Below are 16,331 nucleotides of genomic sequence, written 5' to 3'. Positions count from 1 at the left end.
TAAGCATGTACAATAAATCTATTAATATTACATAAGACATACTATGTATAATTGTGCATTAACTGATTTTCTCCATGGATATTAAGCATGTACAATAAATCTATTAATATTACATAAGACATATTGTGTATAATTGTGCATTAACTGATTTCATGGATGGTCTTCTATGGAAGACTCAACTGTCCGAAAGAGCTTAATCACCTGGCCTTGAGAAACCAGAAATCCTTGCTTGAACATGTACCTCTTCTCGCTCTGGACCCATTCTAATGTGAGGGTTTCTATACGGAACTATGCTTGGCATCTGGTTCTTACTTCAGGGCCATTTTAATTCTTTACTCTGATCCTACAACTACCTCAAATAAGACATCTCAATGACTAATCAGCCCATGATCACACATAACTGTGATATCATACATTTGGTATTTTTTAAGCTTTAGACCGTAAAGGTCTTGACACAGTCAAATAACTTGTAGCTGGGCTTATTAACTATGCTATGTCTCCACATCACACAGATGCATCACACAGATATGGTGCAATTCAGTCAATGGTTACAGGACATACACTTTAACTCAACACTTCAACAGGGACATGCACACCCACAGACATATGTACACATACACGCATGTGCACACACACGTACATGCACACATCTACACATATACATGTACACGTGTCTTTATCCAACAGATAAACAATGAGAGTAACCAAAGCCCTCTTACTTCCTGTAACCCCATGATAGATATATGTATTTAGTATTGTCCTAACAAACCCCCGAAACAAGACTAAATTTGCATCTAAACATAAGGCCTGAGTACAAATCCTGATAGATGCACCAAAAAAATCACAATTAAACATTAACAGTAATAACAGCGTGACACTTCAACTCACAGCTATCTATAGAGATGCAGTCCTGAGCTCTAATTCGTCTCTATTGAGCAATATTCTCTCACAACCAATACTATAAATCAATCAATGACTTCAACATACCTTTGTTAATGTAGCTTAAATAAACAAAGCAAGGCACTAAAATGCCTAGATGAGTCACCAGACTCCATAAACACACATGCAAGCCTCTGCACCCTGGTGAAAATGCCCTCCAAGTCATTAATGATTTAAAGGAGTGGGTATTAAGCACATAACAACGTAGCTCATGACACCTTGCTTAGCCGCACTCCCACAGGACATAGCAGTGATAACAGTTGAGCCATGAATGACAGTTCGACTAAGACATATTAAATTAGGGTTGGTAAATTTCATGCCAGCTACTGTGGCCATACAATTAACCCAAACTAATGGAGCTAGGGTGTAAAGCATGTTAAAGAGGAGCCTCACGCTAAAGTTAAATTTTAACTAGGCTGTGAAAAGCTACAGTTAACATAAAAATATAACACCAAAGTAACTTTAACACCTCTGACCACAGGATAGCTAAGATGCAAACTGTGATTAGATACCCCACTATGCTTAGCCCTAAACATAGAGAGCTAGCTAAACAAAACTAGAATTTTAGTTCAACTTTAAACTTAACTAAAAACCCAAAAATTCTAATTTAAATTTAAAATATAATCTAAAAAGATACAGCTTTTTAGAACTAGGATACAACCTTTTTAAGAGAGTAAGCATAAACATAACCATAGTTGGCCTAAAAGCAGCTATCAGTTAAGGAAGAGTTCAAGCCAAACAATTAAAACACCTTAATACCAAAAATACACGACCACCTCATAACTTAATACTGGGTTAATCTATTTAATAATAGAAGCCATAATGCTAGTATGAGTAACAAGAAATACTTTGCCTTGCATAAGCTTATATCAGAGTAGATAACCATTGATAATAAGATATAAACGACCTAACTATAAACTAAATATCAAACCAATTGTTGACCCAACACAGGTATGCAACCAAGGAAAGATTAAAAGGAACTCGGCAAACACAAACCTTGCCTGTTTACCAAAAACATCACCTCTGGCTTTTCTAGTATTGGAGGCACTGCCTGCCCAGTGACATTTGTTAAACAGCTGCAGTATCCTGACCTTGCAAAGGTAGAATAATTACTTGTTCCCTAAATAAGGACTTGTATAAACGGCCACACAAGGGTTTTACTGTCTCTTATTTCCAATTTGTGAAACTGACCTTCCTGTGAGGAGGTGGGAATATGACAATAAGATGAGAAGACCCTATGGAGCTTTAATTAACTGGCCCAAAGAGACTATACCAATACAACCAACAGGACCAACAAATCTCCACACGGGCCAACAATTTATATTGGCGTGACCTTGGAGAATAAAATAACTTCCGAGTGATTTGGATCTAGACTTACTAGTCAAAAGTACAACATCACTTATTAATCCAAAAACTTGATCAACAGAACAAGTTACTCTAGGGATAACAGTGCAATCCTATTTTAGAGTCCATATGGGCAATAGGGTTTATGACCCTGATGTTGAATCAGAACACCATGATGGTGTAGTAGCTATCAAAATTTTGTTTGTTCAACAACTAAAGTCCTACGTGATCTGAGTTCAGATTGGAGCAATCCAGGTTGGTTTCTATTAAATAATTTCTCCCAGTACGAAAGGACAAGAGAAATGAGGCCTACTTTACTAAAGCACCTTTAACCCAATAGATGATATAATCTTAATCTAAACAGTTTACCAATTTACATTGCTTGAGAGTTTGGGTTCATTAGGGTGGCAGAGCCTGGTATCTGTGTAAAATGTAAACCTTTGTGATCAGAGGTTCAACTCCTTACCTAACAACATGCTTATAATTAATATTCTTTCATTAATCATTCCAATCTCCCTCACCGTAGCTTTCCTAACATTAGCTAAACATAAAGTATTATGATATATACAACTTCGTAAAGGACCAAACATTGTAGGGCCATCTGGTCTGCTTCAGCCAATTGCAGACACTGTAAAACTCTTTACCGAAGAACCCCTTCGACCCCTCACATTCTCCATATCTATATTCATTATGGTATGCATCCTAGCCCTTTCACTAGGCCTAACCATATGAATCCTCCTACCTATACCATACCCACTTATCAACATAAACTTAGGAGTACTATTTTTACTAGCTGTATCAAGCCTCACTGTTTACTCAATCCTATGATCAGAATGGGTCTCGAATTCAAAATAAGCTTTAAAATTTTTTTTGAAAATATTTATCCATCTTTGAGAGAGAGAGAGGCAGAAAGAGAGGGAGACACAGAATCTGAAGCAGGCTCCAGGCTCTGAGCTGTCAGCACAGAGCCTGATGCGGGGCTCGAACTCACAAACCGTGAGAACAAACCGTGAGATCATGACCTGAGCTGAAGTTGGATGCTCAACCGACTGAGCCACCCAGGTGCCCCAAAATATGCTTTAATTGGAGCCCTATGAACTATAGCCCAAACAATCTTATGGGAAGTGCCACTAGCCATTATTCTCCTATCAGTATTACTATTAAATGGGTCCTTCACACTAACCACATTAATTATCACCTAAGATCACATTTGATTAATTCTTCCTGCATGACCCCTAGGCATAATATGAGCTCCATTTGATCTGACAAAAGGAGAGTCAGAACTTGTTTCTGGATTCAACATTGAATACACAGCAGGTCCTTTCATCCTATTCTTCCTAACAGAACATGCCACCATTATTATAAAACATATCCTCACAACAACCTTATTCTTTGGAGCATTCCACAAACCATATATACCAGAACTATATACCATTAGCTTCACTGTCAAAACCTTACTTCTAATAGTCACCTTCCAATGAATTTGAATCATCCTACCCATGATTCCAATATGACCAACTCCCACATCTCTTATGAAAAAACTTCCTACCTCTCACTCTAGCCGTATGCATATGACATGTATCTTTACCCATTATTACAGCAAATATTCTACCCCAAACATAAGAACTATGTCTGATAAAAGAGTTACTTTGATAGAGTAAACCATAGAGGTTTAAATCCTCTTATTTCTAGAATTATAGGACTCTAACCTAATCCTAAGAATCCAAAAATGTCATGCTACTGTATTACCCCATATTTTACAGTTAGGTCAGCCAAGTAAGCTATTGGGCCCATACCCTGAAAATGTTGGCTTATATCCTTCCCATACTAATTAAATCTCCTATTCTCATTACTATTATATCACCAGTCATTTCAGGAACCATAATCGTGGTAACAAGGTCTCACTGGCTGATAATCTGAATTGGCTTCGAAATAAACATACTAGCTATTATTCCTGTTCACATAAAAAAAATTTAACCCAGCAGCTATGGAAGCATCCACAAAATACTCCCTAACACAGGCAACTGCATCCATGCTCCTAATAATAGAAATCATTATTAATCTATCATATTTAGGACAATGAACAATATCAAAAAATCTTGAGCCCAAAACCACTGCTTTGACAATAAAACTGGGCTTGGCCCCATTTCTGAGTTCTTGAGGTTCCACAAGGAATCTCCCTATCCTCAGGCCTAATCCTATTAAAATAACAAAAAATCGCATCATTATCTATCCTCTACCAAATTTCATCTACCATCAACCCCAATTTACTCCTAACAATAGCTATCATACCAGTCCTAATTGGAAGATGAGGAGGACTTAACCAAACACAGCTGAGAAAAATCTTAGCATACTCCTCAATTGCCCGCATAAGTTGAATAACAGCTATCATACTATAACAATCCTAAACCTAACAATTTATATCATCATAACACTCACCACCGTCATACTATTTATACACAGCTCAGCCACAACAACACTATTTCTATCACAAACATGAAACAAAACACCCTTAACCACCTCACTTATCCTACTATTAATACTATCCTTAGGAGGCCTTCCTACTCTCAGGATTTACTCCAAAATGAATAATCATCCAAGAACTAACAAAAAATGAAATAATCATTATACCCACACTACTTGCCATTACAGGACTCCTCAACCTATACTTTTACATATATATGGCTGACATATGCCACAGCACTAACTCTATTTCCCTCAACAGACAGCATAAAAATAAAATGACAGTTTTTTATTCTCTTAACCCCCTCTCATCATAACTTCAACCATATTACTTCTACTCACACCAATATCATCCATCTTGGAGTAGGAGTTTAAAACAGACCGAGAGGTTTCAAAGCCCTAAGTAAATCACATCGATTTAACTCCTGCACACTCAACCCTAAGGACTGTAAGAATATACCTTACATCAGTTGATTGCAAATCAAACGCTTTAATTAAGCTAAGCCCTCACTAGATTGGTGGGCTTCCATTCCAAGAAATTTTAGTTCACAGCTAAATACCCTAATCAACAGGTTTCAATCTACTCCTGCCGTCCAGGGAAAAAAAGGTGGGAGACACCCTGGCAGCGTTTGAAGCTACTCTGAATTTGCAATTCAATATGATATTTCACCACGGAGCTTGGTAAAAAGAGAGCTTGAGCCTATGTTATTAGATTTACAGTCTAATGCTTACTCAGCCATTTTACCTATGTTCATAACTCGCTGATTATTTTCTACTAACCACAAAGACATTGGCACTCCCTACCTCCTATTCGGTGCCCGAGCTAGCATAGTAGGAACTGCCCTTAGCCTTCTAATTCAAGCTGAACTTGGCCAACCCAGCACCTTACTAGGAGATGATCAGATCTACAATGTAATTGTCACTGCTCACCGTCTTTGTAATAATTTTCTTTATGGTAATACCAATCATAAGCAGAGGTTTTGGAAACTGATTGGTGCCATTAATAATTGGACACCAGATATAGCATTCCCTTGAATAAGTAATATAAGCTTCTGACTTCTTCCCCCATCCTTCCTACTTCTACTTGCATCATCAATAATAGGGCCCCAGGCAGGAACTGGATGAACCATATACCCTTAGCTGGCAGCCTAGCCCATGAAGGAGCATCTGTGGACCTAATCATTTTTCCTTACACCTTGCAGGTGTTTCTTCAATTTTAGGTGCTATTAACTTTATTACTACAGTTAGTAACATAAAACCCCCATATGTCAGTATCAGACACCCTTATTTGTCTGATCCTAATTACTGCTGTCTTGTGACTCCTGTCACCATCAGTATTAGGGCCAGAATTACCATATGACTGACAGACCAAAACCTGAATACCACCTTCTTTGACCATGCTGGGGGAGGAGATCGTACCTTATATCGATACTTATTCTGATTTTTTTAGACACCCAGAAGTCAATATTCAAATTTTGCCAGGCTTTGGAATAATTTCACACATTGTTACATACTATTCAGGTAAAAAAGAACCTTTCGGTTATATAGGTATAGTTTGGGCCATAATGTCCATTGGTTTCCTGGGCTTTATTGTATGAGCACACCATATGTTTACAGTAGGCATGGACGTAGACACACGAGCATACTTTACACCAGTCAGCATAATCATTGCTATCCCTACTGGAGTAATAGTATTCAGGTGTTGCCACTCTTCACAGCGGGCAATATTAAATGATCGCCTGCTATACTGAGCTTTATCTTCCTATTTACCTTAGGTGGCCTAAGAGGCATGGTGCTCACAAACTCTTCATTAGACGTCGTTCTTCATGACATATACTACGTAGTAGCTCACTTCCATTATGTATTATCAATAGGCGCAGGCGGTGGTGAAATAGACCTATTTCGCTTCGGCCTGGAGGAGCGGCTGCCTGGCAGCCAGGGCCCGCCCCACGGAGCTCCAGCTCTGGCTGCAGCTCCGCGGCTCCGGGAGCAAAGGCCACCTGCCTTCTCAGCTGAGCCACAGGAACTGGGAACTGAGCCCTGCACACCCACCCACCCCTGCCCCTAACTTCGGAACATGCAGGGTGTTGCAGGCCAGAGACTCGCGATCTTCAGCCAGCTTTTTTTTTTTTTTTTTTTTTTTTTTTAAGCGAAAGCAGGTTTATTTGCAGGTGAATAGCAACAACATTTACAAAACATATTTTGTACAGTCAAGTCTCCACTATTCCACACGCTAGGGGGGCTAAGGAAAACCTAGTCCTTCCAACAGCTATAAACAGGCTTGGATAATCTGTTTACGAAAAACACTTTCTCTTCCTTCAGCACACAAAGTTATTTAGGAAGATGTACAGTTCAGCAACAGGGAAACAACCTTAAGGAAAACAACACCTTTCTTGTGGGAGTTGTCACTTTACAGACATGAAATATCCCCATCAGAGATCTTATATTTCAAGAGGAATAGGTGCCATATCAGAGCTACAACAGTAAACACTGTATTTATTTCTCATGGGGAATTAGAAGACCCTCTTTGGACATCAGTTCTTGAAAAGATTCTGCCCTTCCAGAACACATCAGTGCTAAGAAATCCTTTAGAAATCCCTTTTCTTTTTTAGGGTTAATCATTTAATGTATTAACATTTTTCACTTATAAATGTAAAATTTGCATATGCAGGGAAAAATAGGATCTGTGAACACGAAATATATAAAAATATATAATGTAAATATGAAATATATATGACATATATATGATATATACGAAAGACATATATATGATATATGCGTATGAAATATGTATTGAATATGACCTGAGAATGAATAAGATGAATATTTGATGAATATGAACATTTTTCATAGGCAGCTGACTTAAAAATCTTCCTGCTAGCTGGTAACTAGTGTGCTTGTTTTAGATGGTGAAGATCTCTTTCCACACTGACTAAATCAGAACGGTATCTCCTAAGAGTGAGATAAAGAATCCTACCAATATTCCTCAAAAAATCTGGGGATAATACAAGGCTCTATTCTAAGCACTTGCTTAGGAACATTTTCTCATTTAATCCCTGTAACAGCCCCACAAGGTGCTGGCTGTGTGACTTCTGGCAACTTACTTAACCTCTCTGAGTCCCCTCTTTCGAATGGGAGGAGTCACACTGCCTATCTCAGACTTTTTGTGAAAATTAAATGATGGACGATGTAAAGCACTTAGCCCAATTCTTAGTATACATTAAGTGTGAAGAGTAGCAAAATACGCTGCCCCCAAATATGTCTCTTTGGCATACATTTATTTTGAGAAACTGCAGACACAGGGGAAGCTGAAAACAGAGGAGAAGGGAAATTTACATTCGAGAGGGGCCCTATGCCAGGAAGAGAGCTACTACCAGAGAGAACTTTTTCACTTGAGAGATTTATCTGCACAGCAGGGCAAAGTGTGTGTACCTAACATTTCCTCTTCTTCCCTTTGAAGCCCCAGCCCTCCATCCCTTTCCTTAGCTTGAGATGACACCAAGCCTCAAGTGTCCGGCCCAATTTTAAATCTCATCTCTGTGGGGCTCCTGCATATAAGAACCTATTTTTCCCCCCTTCCTGTTAATCTTTTGTTACAGGGGGATTGTCTCAGCCACAGAATGTAGAAGGGTAGAGGCAAAATTCTCTCTCCTCCTTTACAACTGCAGGACCGTCGTGAGGATTACGGGAGACAGCGATGTAAATGTGCCTGGCGTGCTGTGAGCACTAATGATTGACTGCTGTGCCACCATGATGAACAGCATTTGAGTAGAGGACTCCTTGAAGCAGATCCTAATACAAAATACTAGGAAGAGGTTAACTAGGAGTTCTCACTTCTATCATGTGGAGAACCCTCTGAAAAGAATGGTTTTGGGTGCTTAAACAGCTAACACATATTGAGTATTGTTTGCGGGGTGCTGTGCTTAAGTGCTTTTCCTGTTTTAACTTATTTAATTTTCATAATAATGCTATAGGATAGCCACTGCTGCTCTTCCCATTTTACAGATGAGGAAATGGAGGTACAATGAAGCTAAACACCCACTGCTCTAAGCAGTAGGTGGGACTATGTTGAAGGGCCATATGGATGTGGTCTGGGGCACAGAGCTCATTCAACCATAGGGCTTACGTGTGCTTAGAGCAGGAGACAGCAGCCTGGTCTAGGAGAGAGGGTGTGTGCTAAATCTCTGCAAATTCCCCAGAGCAGGTGGTGAGAGCCTTCGGGGCACGTTTCTTACCCTCTAACTTAGAAGCCACTGCCACAAGAAGTCACCTCACTGAGCCTCCTAGCAAAGGACATGACAAAGGGATGCCTTCCCAAAGCTGGCGTTCATGCAGATTGATAAGAACAAGGGATCGATGGTTTTGTAGGGTAACGTGACTCTTACCACAGCACTGAGGCGAGGCAGAGATGCCTTTCTGGCCAGAAATGTCCACCCTACCACCTATCTGAAAACCCTCTTTCCAGAATTCCCCATTTACAAGGGAAGGACACAGGGAACATGTTAAACTGTCTTCGGGAAACACTACCAGTTAATCCTTTGGAGTCGCTGTTTTATGTGTATTTGATGAAAAGATTGAATTTAATGCCATCCAGCTGAGAGCAGGAAAGGGAAAAAGGTTAGTAAGCTAAACGGTGTGTGTGGTGGCGGTAAAGTGGGGTGGGAAAAAGGATGGGGGTAGGGAAGCTAGGGGACCCGAGAAGGAAACTGGGCACCAGAGACACTTCTGCCTGCTTCCAATTTCTCGCAGCCAGCCAGCCTTGGAAATGCCATTCAGGAGGACCTCATGTGACTCTTTGGCATGGATATTGTATAACGCTGACCCTTGGGAGAGGGCAGACAGGAGTACTGTCTCTTTCATCTCTAAAAACACTTTACTTTCTATTCAGCAGCTGCCCTATTGCAATTTAAGTTCCCATCAGTCAAGCAGACATTAAGTGGCTTCTTATATAAATACTTACAGAGCTCTGACTTCGCAAGGCTCTCTGAAAACCATTGTTTCTTAGAAGTTCTTTGAAGTTTTCTATCATCTCCAGCAAGTGTGTGCAGATATATCCACATATGGAAAATATTCCTGTGTCAATGAACTCCACAACTATAAAGTTACATGCAAGATAATATGCTCAAAATTCACTGCTGGAGCAGTGCCCTCAAAAGGTCATCATCAGGTAACATGATTGGGAAATTGTTGTCCTGTTAATTATTGTCCTCATTTAGAATAGAAACTTTTAATAATTTCTTTTTAGGTTTTAAGGTGTTTGACAGGGTCGCCTGAGTGACTCAGCTGGTTAAGTGTCTGACTCTTGATTTTGGTTTAGGTCATGGTCTCACGGTTCATGGGTTCTAGCCCAATGTCTGACTCTAATAGTGTGAAGGCTGGTTAGGATTCTCTCTCTCTCTCTCTCTCTCTGCCCCTCCTCTGCTCTCTATCTCTTAAAAAAAATAGCATTAAAAATAAAATGTTTTACAATTTTAAGGATATGAATAAATTGAAGATTTTAAATTGAAGAAATTAAAAATAACTTATACTTAAAATACTGAAACAGTTTCCATTAACAATTTTTATTCAAAATATACCTGTACCTCTATCTTTGCCTCTACTGATCGACTAGTCTCCCTATGGCCACAATAATATTTTGAGATATTAGCCAATTTTTATTGTAAATTTTATTGAATTATAATTTACATACAGAAAAGTACATGAATCGTAAGTGTACTGATGAACAAATCAATGTGTCTTTTAAAACTGAACATACCGGTGTGCCTAACAGTAGCTCAAGAAACAGAAAGTTACCAGAACCATGTGTATTCCCTCTGCCTTTACTTGTACCCTGAGAACCTTTCTCTGCCTTAAGTTAGAGTTTTCCAACTTCATGTCTTGGGAAAGGGAGGTCTCAGCAGATTACAGAAAAAAAAAAGAACTTTATTTTATTTTATTTTATTTTTTTTACAAATAGTTTATTGTCAAATTAGTTTCTACATAACACTCAGTGCTCATCCCCAAAGTGCCCTCCTCCATGCCCATCCCCCCCTCCCCCCCACATCCATCAGTCCTCAGTTTTTGTCAGCATTCAAGAGTCTCTCATGGTTTGCCTCTCTCCCTTTCCCCCACCATTTCCGCCCTTCTTCTCCCCCTTGTTCCTCCGTCAAGTTCCTCCTAATCCTCCTATACGTGCAAACATATGGTATTTGTCCTTCTCTGCCTGACTTATTTCGCTCAGCATAACACCCTCAAGGTCCATCCATGTTGCTACACATGGCCAGATTTCATTGTTTCTCATTGCCATGTAGTATTCCATGGTATAGATAAACCACATCTTCTTGATCCATTCATCTGTTGATGGAAGAACTTTATTTTTGACAGAGATCCAAGAATGAGAGATTTGGAAGAACATGAATTAACGTCAGCCAACTTTTCAAACCATAAGCTCAGATCAGAGATTCTTGGATGCGGGAAGAGGAGGGAAAAAATGGAGTGAGCAAATAAAGCAAAGACATTGGGGGGTCTCCCTGAAGGGAACTGGCCCTGCCCTAAGTTCAGAAACTGTCAGAAAAACTGTGGATAGAAACTTTGATACACATGGAAATGTTGCCAGATCCAATAGTATCTGGCTTCCAGTACAGTGAAGAGCTGAACCCTTGTTCAATTCAACTGAAGTGGCCCCCACATGCCCTTTCTCAGTGTAATCTTCCATGTTCTAATATGCACATCCCAGACATGGAGGTGACTCTGATACAGATGGTCCTTGGTCCTTATTTCAGAAACATGGATGTAGGTTTTTGTTCAGACCATGCCCATGGTTCCTAAACTTGTCTGTGCATCAGAATTACCCAGAGACCTTGTTAAACATACAGATTCCCAGGACCCACCAGGTGTGGCAGTCTGAATGTGGATTGACTCCATAAGTGATTATTATACAACCAGTTTGGCCTTCACTGGAGGATTGGGAAGCTGCTTTTCCAGTGGCCTGTCAACTATCCAGGAGGACAAAGACTCAGGGCAGTGCGTTCCTGTGACCCAGCAGAGCCCATTTAGAACCTGTTGAAGGTTGGTGAGCAGCTTAGATTGTAAGTCTCCTCTCCTGTCCCGAACTCAGCAAGACCAGCCCCTCCTACCTGATCGTACTTGCATAAAGATTACAACATTAATAAAGGTTGGCAAACCACTCTCCATGCCACAATAGCAACCAGTATCAACCACATCCTTGCTTTGTTATTTATTTTATCAACAGAGAAATTTATGTAAGGATAAGAGTACCCTTTGGAAGAGGCCCAAGTCCTCTCCTCATTCCCTGAAGAAGACATGGTATGGTCGCAACACTTGGTCAGGCCTTCCTAGAGTCAAGGCAGTGTCTATAGGCCTCTTGAGGCTCTCAAGAGGTGCTACATGGATTAGGCTATGTCCTTTTCTTCTTCTTCTTTTATTTTTAATGTTTTATTTATCTTTCAGAGAAGGAGAGAGAGAGACAGAGACAGAGAGAGAGAGAACAGAAGCAGGGAGGGGCAGAGAGGGAGGCAGACACAGAATCTAAAGCAGACTCCAGGCTCTGAGCTGTCAGCACAGAGCCTGATGCAGGGTTTAATTTCATGAACTGTGAGATCATGACCTGAGCCTAAGTCAGATGCTTAACTTACTGAGCCACCCAGGGGCCCCAGTTATGTCCTCCTGACTAGACGGTCCTCTGGGACTGGCTATGGAGGATTTTAGAGCTTTGTTTTCAATTATTAAGAGCATGGCAAGAGTGCAGAAAACATTTATTGTAATAATAATAATAATAATAATAATAATAAATATAATAATAGTAGAAGTAGTAATAATAATAATAAAGAATTTTAAAAGCCAAGGCTGTAGCAGATTTTTTTCAACCCCTCTAGATGAGCTTATCTAAAGTGAAAGCTCCAAGTATAATAACTTACTAGGATAGTGGATGAGTCACTGATCAGTCACAGCTAGAATATGTCACCACCCACTGGGCCTACGTGTGTAGGCCTGTCACTGACTAGGATGAAGTTCCCATCTGCCAATGGGAACAAATTGAAAAAATGGATAAAAGAGAAACAAGATGGAGAGAAATGTAGAATTTGAGACCATCCCCTACCCCCCAAATAAAATAATCCTCCAAATGTGATACTGGAGGAGTTAGAGAAAATACAAAAAGAATTCATAGGGGTCAGGTGATTTCTATCCAAAAATGAGACTATCAGGCTGTGTTTATTTCAATTTGCTTTTATCTAAATAAAAATTTTATTTAAGTATATCACATATATGTGAAAGTACAAAATCATAAATTTATAGTTAGGTGTCTCTTTACAAGGTGAAACTTATCACTTTTATAAAGTGAGTATAGAATGAAGAATTATCAGATCCCTGGAAGTCTCATCTTGCCTTCTCCTAATTACTGGTTTTCCTGAAGGAAATCACTATCTTAACTACTAACATGAGGGATTAATTTTTCCTACATTTGATCTTTACATAAATGGACTAATATGGCATGTACCCTTTTATATCTGGCTTCTTTTACTGTGTTTTCGAGTTTATCTACATGTTTGTGTGTTTATTTTCATTACTATATAGTGTTCTATCCTTTGGACATACCACAGATGTCCAGACTACTTAAAGTTCTTTTCAACTCTTTGCAATTGTAAACAATGCTGCCATGAATTTGTGGGTTTTTAAGATTATCTTTTACATTATTATAAAGGGAATTCGACTATTTTTATTTAAGAAGAACATGTTGAATGTATGACAAAGCATTTTCTTGGAACTAAAAGTTGTAGGTCACTCCCATTTACTTTTTGTATAAGAATAAAATATTATGAGCATACGCTATGAGTAGTACACATCACAACCTCCTCTTTTACTTTGTGAATAGTGGAAGAAAACCAGAAACACATGATTAGAGTATCGAGAAGTATTATCAAGAAAATTACATTTATGGCTCCTTTGGTTGATAAATTTATAATGTCATTTTCTGTTTTTCACTATAGACCATAATCTGTAGTCTTTTCCTGATAGGAAATCCTTAAACCAACTCATAATATCTTATAATCTTATATTAAAAGTTCATTTAAAACTGTTGTTTCCCCATGAATGTGTTCTAACTCTGGTGTTGTCTTGGTGAGGGTGTGGTGGATGAATGCCAGCTCAATGGTGCTCTCTCTGCATATTCCATAATGTTCGTATTGCCTCTGTGTATCAGTTAGTATCATGACTAGCTCCACATTACAAAACAACAGTATGAAACAAGCCAAAATAACAGTGACTAAGCTTCATATGGTTTATTTCTCTCTTAGTTTGGGAATATACTATAGTATCTTTAAGGTGGTATTGGTGAACCAAGCTTTTATTTTCATTATCTGCTATCCTAAGCACATAACTTCCATTCCAATGGTCACCTCATGGTTCAATAGGGCTGCTAGTGATTCAACTGATAGCTGGTCCATATTATAGGTGAGGAGGAGGAGAAGGAAGAAATTCTTGAACAGTCAGGTTTCTCAAGACTTCTTTTAAATCAAAACTAAAGTAACCACTAATTTACTCAGTAAGTTAGGTCAGCAGATACATACCTAAGTCACGAACATATATTAGTGTATTGTCTCTTCTTCTGATACACACACACACACACACTGAACTTTGAACAATATAAGGGTTAGGGGCAACAACTCCCCATGTAGTTGTAAATCCACACATATTTTGACTCCCCCATTTTTACTAACAGCTTACTGTTGACTGGAAGCCTTAATGATAACAGTTGATTAACATATATTTTATGTTATGTGTATTATATACTATATTCTTAAAATAAAGTAAGTTGGAGAAAAGAAAGTGTTATTAAGAAAATTATAAAGAAGAGAAAATATATTTACAGTACTGGTATAGATTCCCATGATATGTGAGCCTGTGAAGTTCAAACCCATGTAGTTCAAAGGTTATATGCATATATATATCACAAGATATAAAGAAGATTGAAAATCATTTCCTCTGGGTTTTCATTTAAAGGCTGTAAGTCAAACACTACTTTTCAAACTCAAATTTCTTCTGCAGTGTTTTCCTTTGTGGTAATGGAAAATAGCTGATTGTGGATGATCAGATAAAAGTGAAATAATGTTCAAAACTGTTCAGAATTCATATGAAAACAAAATGGAAATAAAAAACAATAAAAACAGAATTCTGCATACTCTAAACTTCAGGCTATAAAATGGCTGTTGTCAGCAGCACACGTTTGACACTTATGAGGTAAAGTGATTAACTGGCTGGATTTGATTAGAATCAACAGAAGATATGTTGAGACTTAATAACTGTTAACTTCATATTGATCCCAGAACCACTTAGCTTCAACAGCTTCCATTATCTTTAATTTTACATTTCCCAGTAATTATATTTTTTACAGTTGTCAGACATCATTAATCTTGATGTTCCAAGACAATCTACTTTCGTAAGAAAAAAAAAATAAAGCCCAGGACTTAACACAAATCTAACTGCCACGGTAAGACACTATTAATTCTTATCTGATAAGCTGATTCATCATACTTTTTGAGAATGATTTGGGAGTGTCTCTTTTCCTAATGAAAAAAAAAAACAGTTAAATTCTGGATAGATCCTTTGCTAAAGTTCCCAGTGAGCATCAGTAATAAAATATATGAGATAAAGACAAGTATGGTTCCTTTTAAAAGGAAGAAACAGGAAGTGAAATTGATCATATTTTAAATTTTTTCAGAAGATTCACCTCTCATATCCCTGAACTATCCTCCTTGCACCTTGCTGGGTAAGTGTATTTATTATGCTCAGCCCCGTCACTTAAAAAGGCACAGGCTCAGGAAACAGCTGTTCACAATTAAATTAATTATCATTTGTCAATGGCATTCTGAGGCCCAGAAATTCTATGTTCACAGAAGAGAACGTTGCCAGGTCACAGTGCACTTCAGAATGTGTGTTCACTTATATTAACTATCTAATTTGGTAAAAGGTATCTTTAAAGTCTTCAAAGCAGTGACAATATCTTTGTCACTATAACTACTGCCACATGATCCATTAATATTTCTCTAACTTTAGAATGTTTGCTCATCATTTATCTAAGAATTTTTTATTAGCCTTTGGTTTTGACACAGAACTTATAAATCTAAGACAAATAGCAGAGAATAAAAAGAGTATAAGAAATATCAGTGTGGTCCTTTAAGAATGAATAATTAATGGCTGAAGCTAAAGTTTCTTGGATAGTAACCCCACAAAATTTATGAATTAGAATTCTAACCATTTCATCCCTTGGTTAAAATATTTCTTTACTGAAATAAATGATCTGGAGAACTAAATAGGACTTGGAGGACCAAGAGCATTAACTGTACTGACTAACCTTAAGAATTGTGTTTATTGGGGCGCCTGGGTGGCTTAGTCGGTTAAGCGTCTGACTTTCGCTTAGGTCATGATCTCGTGGTTCGTGGGTTCGAGCCCCGCGTCGGGTTCTGTGCTGACTGCCAGCTCAGAGCCTGGAGCCTGTTTCAGTCTGTGACTCCTTCTCTCTCTGATCCTCCCCTGCTCACGCTGTCTCTCTCTCTCTCTCCTAGAAATAAAAAAAAAAAAAATTAAAA

General features: G+C 38.5%; 1 pseudogene; it reads left to right on the top strand.

The window, feature by feature from the left end:
• Positions 1-5,901: 5,901 nt before the first annotated feature.
• Positions 5,902-6,814, top strand: LOC120237512 (annotated as a pseudogene).
• Positions 6,815-16,331: the final 9,517 nt, after the last annotated feature.

Source organism: Hyaena hyaena, unplaced genomic scaffold (genome assembly GCF_003009895.1).
Source record: "Hyaena hyaena isolate Hyena2069 unplaced genomic scaffold, ASM300989v1 scaffold_182, whole genome shotgun sequence".
NCBI classification, from domain to species: domain Eukaryota; kingdom Metazoa; phylum Chordata; class Mammalia; order Carnivora; family Hyaenidae; genus Hyaena; species Hyaena hyaena.
This window is presented reverse-complemented; position numbering and strand designations above follow the sequence as displayed.